General features: G+C 49.2%; 1 pseudogene; it reads left to right on the forward strand.

Moving 5' to 3' along the window:
* The first annotated feature begins 1943 nt into the window (after nt 1-1943).
* On the forward strand, nt 1944-2573 carry LOC102838787 (annotated as a pseudogene).
* The last annotated feature ends 5862 nt before the right edge of the window (nt 2574-8435 follow it).

Consider the following 8435-nt stretch of genomic DNA (forward strand, 5'->3'; position numbering starts at 1 on the left):
AGGAAGGGTTCTCCCACACAGTAGAGTTTCTCAACTGTCCCTTCTGTGAAAATGGGAACGAGAAGATGACGTGGTCAGGAGCCAAGCTGTCTCCCACCCAGCTGCCAGCAGCAGTTTAATCTCTGTAATATAGGGCGACTCTAGCTGTGAGCACTCACAGGGGAATCAATCCAGCCCCTTTAAGGGAAGAAGGGGCGCTAAGTATATCACGTCAAAATTAACATATGAACTTCAAATCCGCACACCCATTCAGAACCCGAGTTAACGAACTGCTCTTAATAAAGTCAATTGGTGTGCACTCCATTATAAAAACAAATGAAATCCTCCCCGTCGACCAGATAAATAATTTTCTCCCCACACCTAAGCAGGAGGCATTAACTTAACGGGTAACGATCTAAATTATGTATTAAACTCAATTACTTTTTATTAGTGCTTTCCAATTAGGGGGCTGGGATTGGCTGTTTGTGCGGTACCTGGTGTCCCAGCCGCAGACCTGCCCGCGCCCGGCCTAATCGCGTGTGTCTCAGCCTGTGCATCTCCTAATGATGAAGAAACAACCGTGGGTCTGATTACCAGCTAAATCACCCATCTGCCGGAGGCTCTCGGCAGACGCTCCTAAAGCAGACATATCTCCTGCCTTCCACGCACACATGTGGCTCCCTAATCAAGATGCATTCCCTAGGCTGGCTTTAGGGCCTCTGTGGAGTCTGCCCCCACGTTGCTGTGGCCAGCACCAAGACTCCCCTGGAGGGAGCGGCCACCTGCCCCCACTATGAGGGGCCACCGTTCCCAGGTCCCACCAGCAGAGCCTCCCCTGTTTGCTGTTGTTGTTAAGTGCTATGGAGCCAGTTCCAACTCATAGCTACCTTGTGCACAACACAATGAAACAACCTCACTATTGTTGCCACGCTTGAGTCCATCGATGCTGCCACTTAGCCAATCCATCTCGTTGGGGGTCTTTCTCTTTCGCTGACCCTCCACTTTACCTAGCATAAGGTTATTCTCCAGGGACTGGTCCCTCCTGATAACCTGTCCAAAGTACCAGAGACGAAGTCTGGTCATCCTGGCTTCTAAGGAGCATTCTGGCTGTAATTCTTCCAACACAGATGTGTTTGTTCTTCTGGCTCCATGATATTTCCAATATTCTTCTCCAACCTCATTGCTCAGATGCATCAATTCTTCTACGGTCTTCTTTATTCACTGACCAGTTCCACATGCATAAGAGGCTACTGAAAATACCACGGTTTGGGTCAGGCATACGTTAGTCCTCAAACTGACATCTTTGCTCTTCGACACTTTAAAAAGGGCTTGTGCAACAGATTTGCATAATGTAATACATCATTTGGTTTCTTGACTGCTGCTTCCTTGAGTGTTGATAGTTGATCTGAGCAAAATGAAGTCTTTGACAACTGCAATCTTTTCTCCATTTATCATGATGCTATTTATTGGTCCAGTGGTGAAGAATTTTGTTTTCTTTGCATTAAGGTGCAACTTATACTGAATGCTGTGCTCTTTGATCTTCATCTGTAAGTATTTTAAATTCTCTTTGCTTCCAGCAAGCAAGGTTGTATCATCTTCATATCAGGTTGTTAATGAGCCTCCCTCCAACCCTGATGCCATGTTCTTTTTCCTAAGATCCAGGGTCTCCGATGATGTGCTCAGCATATCATGATGTGCTCGGCATATTGACTATGTGGCTAAGGTTTTTCCTTTCAAATGAGGCAAGGGTGGTTCAGGAATAGAAATCTTGTCTTCCACCCAGGAGACCCAGCTCAGTTCCTGGCCAGCACACCTCATAGATAGACACTGCTATCTGTCCGTGGAGGATTGTGTTTTGGTGTGATGCCCAACAGGTTTCAGACCAAGACTAGGAAAAAAGGCCTGGTGATCTACACATGAAAATCAGCCCATTCTCTTTTCCAATTGCTGTGGTGCTAGGCATCATGAGCAGCAAAATCTCTAGCGACGCTGTCTACGAGGCAGTGCGGGAAGTCCTGCACAGGAACTGGGGCAAGCGCCGGAAGGTTTGGGAGATGGTGGAGCTTCAGATCATCTTGAAGAACTATGACTCTCAGAAGGATAAACGCTTCTTGGGCACCATCAGGCTGAAGTCCACCCCCTGCCCCAAGTTCTCGGTATGTGTGCTTGGGGACCAGCAGCATTGTGATGAAGCACATGGACACTGAGGAGCTCAAGAAACTCAACAATAAGAAGCTGGTCAAAAAGCTAGCCAAGAAGTATGATGCTTTTTGGCCTCTGAGTCCCTGATTAAGCAACACCTAACGGTCCTGGGACCAGGCCTGAATAAGGCTGGCAAATTTCCTTCCCTGCTTACCCACAATGAGAACATGGTGGCTAAAGTTGACGAGGTGAGGTCCACCATCAAGTTCCAGATGAAGAAGGTACTGTGTCTGGCAGTGGCTGTTGGCCATGTGAAGATGACAGATGATGAGCTCGTTTACAACATCCACTTGGCTGTCAACTTTCTGGTTTCACTGCTAAGGAAGAATTGGCAGAATGTCCGGACTTTGTACATCAAGAGAACCATGGGCAAACCCTAGCGTCTCTACTAAGGCACAGCTCAATAAACCTTATTGTTAACTATGAAAACATAAAAACATTAAAATCAGCCCATGGAGTGTAATGGTCCCGTCTGCTGCCAGTGATGGGGTGACAGAGAACCAGGTGGAGTTTTGTTCTGTTGAGCATGGGATCGTATGAGACTGACTTGGCGTGATCAAACCCCCTTGAGGAAGGTCATATTCTAAGGTCATAGTTCTTAAACTCAAGTAATGAGCTGTTTTTAATATTAGAAGAAAAATTGGTATAGACACCTAAGCATTTAAATACTATGTTTAAAAGTATTTTTTAATGGTAAAATAAATCGATCTATGTGTTTTTTTTATTAAGTGCCGTTGAGTCAGTTCCGACACATAGTGACCCTGTACAGGGTTGCCGAGGCTTTATGGGAGCAGAAAGCCTCACCTTTCTCCCGTGGAGCGTCTGGTAGTTTCAAACTGCTGACCTTGCGGTTCACAACCCGATTCGTAAGCACTACGTTACCAGCTCTGTCTCTAGCTTGTTGTTGTTAGATGCCATGGAGTCGGCTTCAATTCTTAGAGACCCGATGCAGTCCTGTACCATCCTCACAACTGCTGGACGTGAGTCCATGGCTGCAGCACTGCCTCTGTGCCAACCTCTCCCGCTAGGGTCCTCTGTGGCTCCCTCTCAACAAGCATGATGTCCTTCCCCAAGGACTGCTCCCTCCAGATGGCATGACCAAAGTCATCCTGGCTTCTGAGGGAGTGATCTGGCTGCATTGCTTCCAAGACAGATTTGTTTGTTCTTCTAACAGTCCCTGGCACCTTCAGTGTTTTTCCCTAGCATGGAAATTGAAATGTATCCATTCTTCTTGATCTTCCTAGCTCACTGTATCGGTACAGCACTCACAAAATCCACCGTTTTAACCACGCCCAGCTCATGCATATTTCAGTGGTATTACCCCACCTGCTGTGCCTCTGGTCCGGCCATCATTCACCTCCCACACTGGACCCTGCTCAGTGACTCCAGTCTTGACTGGGAGAGGTATGGAAGTAAAATCCGGACCCAAGAGCCAGAGCTTGCGTTTGCAGGGTCAGTTAGGTGAGGGCAACTGTGAGGTGGCCATGGTCAGAAGGGAGGCTGGTTGGACGGGGACCTTCAGAGGAGGGGGCTGGGCATGTGAGCAGCAATGGAAGGTGTGGACCAAAGCTCAGGGTGGCAGGAGGGCCAGCCACCACCTGACTGGGCTCCTGACCTCAGGTTGGGGAGGAGAGGGCTGTGCCTGGGGAAGGGAGTCAGGGTGTGCCCCCGACCCCCTTGAGCTACACATCAGAGCAGCTGGCCACTGCTCAGGTTGGCTGGGATGTGGCCTTGCTCCGGCTTGTCCCCCGGGGTAGGTGGCTTCACAAGGACATCTTTCTGGCTGCCTGGTGGTGAGGTGAAGGGAAGGTCTGGGGAGGGGACTGGGCTTGTAGGGATCCCAGTGAGGATGTTGTCACCTTAGGGCCCTGCACCCTGTCCTGGGGGAAGAGGGAGGAGTGGAGATGGGGACTTGTGTGTCAGCACTGAACCTTCAATCCTGGAATAGGATGTTCCTGGTATCCAAGGGGCTGAGAGTTATGGTGGCTGGTCACTGAGGCACCCAGGGAGTGCCAAACTGGTCACTGGACAGTTACGAGACAAAGAAAAGTCTGGGGTCAGCTGTGTGGCCTCTATGGGCTGGTCATACCAGGAGGACGGTCATCCCAGGGGGGCAGTCATTCCAGGGGGACAGTTGTACCAGGAGGATAATTGTACCAGGGTCCCGGCTGGCAGCTCTGGTTGGATGACCATCTGATGTAACTCCTTCAATGACCTCATGGAGTCTAGTGACCATGTACCCAACAGGGAGAAAAAAAATAGATCCTGGGATTTGTACACAAGGTGGGATGATTGTGTTGCGTCATTGTGTGTGAGAGGTTGTGTGTGTGTGTGGTTGTGTATAGTTGTGTGTATGTGTAGTTGTGTGTGTCATTGTGTGCATATGTAGTTGTGTGTTTCCTTGTATGTGTGGTTCTGTGTGCGTGAGTATGTGGTTTGTGTTTTCTGGTTGTGTGTGTGTATGTATGGTTGTGTGTGTAGTTGTGTTTGGTTGTGTGTATGTGTAGTTGTATGTTTGCATGTATGTGTGGTTCTGTGTGTGTGCAGTTGTGTGTGTTTGTAGGACAGATATGGAAGGTGGAGGCACTCATAAACTAAGTTCCCAGCATCCTTCCACCCTAAGAAGGGGCACCTGCTATACCTGGGCAGCCCGTTGTTGTTAAGTGCTATCAAGTTAGTTCTGACTTGTAGCAACCCTGTGTAGGGTTTCCAAGGAGTGGTGGGTGGATTTGAACCATCGACTTTTCAGTTAGCAGTCCAGTGTTTGTCCTACAATACCAATAGGGTGCCAGCTGGACAGACAGACTTGGGGTGTCACTCTTAGCACCAGCTAACTAGAGTCTGAGTGGCTTCCCAGGTGACTTGGTCCCTTTGCCTCGATGTCCTCAGGAGACAACTTTTCAGGACTGAGCCAGACCACACCCTGTGCCACCTGTCTGTTGAGTGGGCTCACTGTCGATTCCCCTCCGAGTGACTGTGGGTTGAGCCGCAATGACCCTACTTCTGCCCCCAGACAGGCCATGCTTTGTGTCCCCACTGAAGTCTGGACATCCCTGCAGGTCCCACGGACTGGCCTCAGTCTGTCCACTCAGTAGACTAGAGGACAAGGACTGAACTTGTCAGATGCTGCCCATGTTGGTCAGGGAAGAGGAACACACCTGGGGCAGCAGGACCTCAGGGCCCCCCTAGCTTAGTACAGCTCTGACGTCCGCCCCCCTGTGTGTCTGTCCCTGTGCTGGGTCCCATGGGGCCACAGGCAGGAAAAGACCACCCTGGAGCCTTGGAGAGCACGATGGGGAGCAAGCAGGGGAGCTGCCTGTAGGAGGAGGCCTTTGAGGGGCACTCAGAGTGTCTGAGCAGGAGAACAAGGCTGCACATCTCTGGTGAAGGTTCCTGGTTCTGAAAACTCATGATATTCAGGACCCCAAATAGTGCACCTCCCCCACCCCGAGCCTGCCCCAGCCTGCTTCCTGTAGACCCTGGGGTTGGCTTTTTGTCCAAGTGATGAATTCCTCTGATGTTGACGAAAGAAATTAATTTCACTTATTCCTCTAAGCGGTCATTAGGATGGCTTTTAATGAACACAGTAAAACCCAACTAATTATCACCAGGGTACTTCACTCTAAATGAAATTGACAGGAGGCACGAGTATGATGCATTCAGTTCTCCACAGTTTATTAAAATGCATTCATCACATTTTATCCTAGAGGAAACTTGATCATCTTATTCTGTGATAATTTAACTAATATTTCCTCCTGCGTTTAATATTTAAGGGGAGTTGACTGATATTAAAGTCATAATGCATGGTATGGAGATGGTTTTGCACCCTAATTACTTTTATTGGTGAGGAATGGGGTAGGTTCTAGCGAGAGCCCACTCAGATTTAGTGGTGAGTCTGGAATTAGAAAAACCCCCTTCTTGGTTTCAGGAGAGCATGCTGTGGCTGCTTTTCCTGTGGGAATGTGGACTGTGATGTCAGGGTTGGGACCCCTTCTGGTGGTGGTGGGTACCCACGTTACATGCACAGTCGCCGAGCTTGAGTTAGCGGCACTGGCAGCCCCAGGCCCTGGCACACACAGCTGTGTGTGGAAACAAGTGGCTTTTCTGTTTGTTTGTTTGTTTGAACACAGAAGCAAACCCAAACTAATTGGTGTGTGTTGGAGTAGAACTGTGTCCCCCGGAGGATTGGTAGTGGCTGATTTTTTGGATGTAGATAATCAAGACTTTTTTTCTGGGGTGACTCTGGGTGGACTTGAACCTCCATCCTCTGGGTGAGTAGCCGAGGGCATTGACGGTTTATGCCACTCAGCGATCCCACACAGAAGCTCCATTCCTTCTTGCCTTCACCTGAGCAAGTTTAGCGTTAGCTGCCACATCGTGCTCGAGATCCTTTTAGGATTTCAAATGCTGAGGAGGGAGGACAGCTGACTCACTCTCTAAGTGCGGGGGATTTCAGAGTGATTTTCTACCAGTCCCCCCCTATGCACTCCCAGCTGCATATTCACTAAGAAACACGCTTCACACGGTCAGTCACAACGTCTTCACACACCAAGTCTCAGGTCCCTCACATCTGTCAGTCCCGACAGGGCCACCGGCTGTGTGACAAGTGGGTCCCTGTCTCCACTGACTACAAACTCACTCGTGTGGGTGCTGGGAGGGGCCGCTCATCAGGATCTCTCAGCTCCACTGTTGGGGTCCTGTAGCCTGTAATGCCAGAGAAAAAGGCGGGGACGGCTCCCCAACATTCCTGCTTCACTTCCACTGCATGTCCTCACCGTCCACTTGGAGTCCCAGTGGGGTTGCGTGGGCCAGACTCCCTCAGCACAGGAAACGGTGTGGTGTGAACATAGTCCAGATCCCGTGTGCCCAGCTTCTGAAACAGCATCCCGTGGCATTGCCCTTCCACTGCCTGGACCCCCACCATCTACTCTCAGCTTGTCCCTCCATGTCGCTGTGGGTTTTGTTCCTTTGAGCTTCAGATCAGTGTGCTCACATGCCCATCTCAATTTCTCTTTATTGTCATAGCCATTTGTTTAATTTATGCAAGAGACACAAGAGTTCGTGCCTGGAGACAGTGCAAACTCCCTCCTCGCAGCCCCTGGCCCCTGGCAGGAGGTGACAGGCTGCCCATGCATAACCGTGTCTGCCCAACCTTCTCCACTGCCATGCACGCACATGTATGCACAAAACAATGCACGCAGCCTAGTCGGCGACTCTGCCTTTGTACAGCCAAGATCACACCCATTTCATAAGACTGCAATATGCCTTTTCTGTTTCACATGATGGCCCTGGGAGCTTTTCTTGTTTGTACACACACCACTCAACTTCGTGTTTTTGGTTTTGGTTTTGTTTGGTTTTGATGACGCCTGTGGAATCTGGCCCTGCAGGTGCTGCCGTTGTGTGTATGGCAAGCTCTCCCCCGTCAATGAAGAATTCAATTGCTTCTCTATCCTTTTTCTTTCTTGATCCATTTTTTTCTTTTTTGCACTTGCTAAAAGGGCTGCAGCTAGCATGCATGCCCATTACTGCTATGTGTACATGTGTGCGGAACTCTCTACAAGACTTGCTCTGAGAGGACCAGTTGGACTGAAGGAGAGACACAGGGGTTGTTTTATATAGATATTACAAATCATCTCCTGCGGAGACTGTAAGAAGTGTCCCCCCTTCTCTGCCTCACAATCTCTGCTTTACTTACTCCTTTATCATCATTAGAAACAACCATTTGCATCTGTTCCGTCTAGTGGACGGGAATGGTGTCTCTTACTCATTCGTTGGAGTCCTGGTGTGGCTCTGTAAGATAAGCACTGAACCAAAAGATCAGTTCAAATTGACCACTCGTCCCTCAGAAGCCCTCTAAGGGTTGCTATGACTCGACGGCACTTAGCAATGACAACGACAACAGCTCTTTCATTGTTATCTCCTTGATTACCAGTGCTGTTGATCAGTGCTTACATTTATATGAGAACATCTTTATAACAATGGTTCATTCTGCTGTGCACGGGATAGTCATGAGTTAGAGTGAGCTCGTGACAGAAATTACCCACCTACTCATCTATCTATCCACCCATCTATCCATCCATCCATCCATCCATCCACCCATCCATCCATCCATCCATCCATCCATCCATCCATCCATCCACCTATCCATCCATCCATCCATCTATCCATCATCCATCCATCCATCTATCCATCCATCCACCATCCATCCATCCACCTATCCATCCATCCATCTATCCATCATCCATCCATCCATC

This window comes from Chrysochloris asiatica, unplaced genomic scaffold, assembly GCF_000296735.1.
Source record: "Chrysochloris asiatica unplaced genomic scaffold, ChrAsi1.0 scaffold00025, whole genome shotgun sequence".
Classification (NCBI taxonomy): domain Eukaryota; kingdom Metazoa; phylum Chordata; class Mammalia; order Afrosoricida; family Chrysochloridae; genus Chrysochloris; species Chrysochloris asiatica.